This window comes from Loxodonta africana, chromosome 1 (genome assembly GCF_030014295.1).
Source record: "Loxodonta africana isolate mLoxAfr1 chromosome 1, mLoxAfr1.hap2, whole genome shotgun sequence".
Taxonomy (NCBI): Eukaryota; Metazoa; Chordata; class Mammalia; order Proboscidea; family Elephantidae; genus Loxodonta; species Loxodonta africana.
The window spans coordinates 80,385,752-80,386,330 of NC_087342.1; the positions used below are offsets into that span (position 1 = coordinate 80,385,752).

The 579-nt window shown below is 42.7% G+C and overlaps 1 non-coding gene across 1 annotated transcript; it reads left to right on the plus strand.

Annotated features, from left to right (window-relative positions):
* Window positions 1–271: 271 nt before the first annotated feature.
* Window positions 272–344, plus strand: TRNAK-UUU (transfer RNA lysine (anticodon UUU)). The gene has a single exon. It is a non-coding gene; the product is annotated as a tRNA-Lys (tRNA).
* Window positions 345–579: the final 235 nt, after the last annotated feature.

Sequence of the window (579 nt, forward strand, 5' to 3'; positions counted from 1 at the left end):
ACATGAAGCCCTCTGGGTGTAGCAATGTGATCTGAAAGCCAGTAGCACTTTGTCTAGGCGACCATGTCTGTTTCTGAAAGTGTAAAGAGACGGAAGACAAGATAAAAGGAATGGAAATTCTCCCAGCGATTATAACATCTGTTTGGAACAAAATCTTCTTGGCAAGCAGAAGAATTACAAGGAAGCTATTTGGGAAGAAGGACCTGGAACATATAATCAATTGGCTTACATAAAACCTACATTAGGTACCCAAGAAAAGACCAGTAAAGAGGCCTGGGTAGCTCAGTTGGTACAGCATCAGACTTTTAATCTGAGGGTCCAGGGTTCAAGTCCCTGTTCAGGCGTTATCTTCCTTTTGCCCTAGTTACTGTCTCTTAAAATCCTGTTGACAATCCAGTTCTTCTTAGAGAAACCTGTCCTGACATTTACTGTAGGCTTCTAGTCTCTTCTCTTCCTGCTCTTTGTTCGGTAAGAATGGGAATAGAGCAAGGGGATCAGAGAAAGAGCAAAGGGTTAAGCGATCAATTACTAGCCATAAGTTTGGCAGTTTGAATCCACCCAGAAGTACTTCCGAAACCC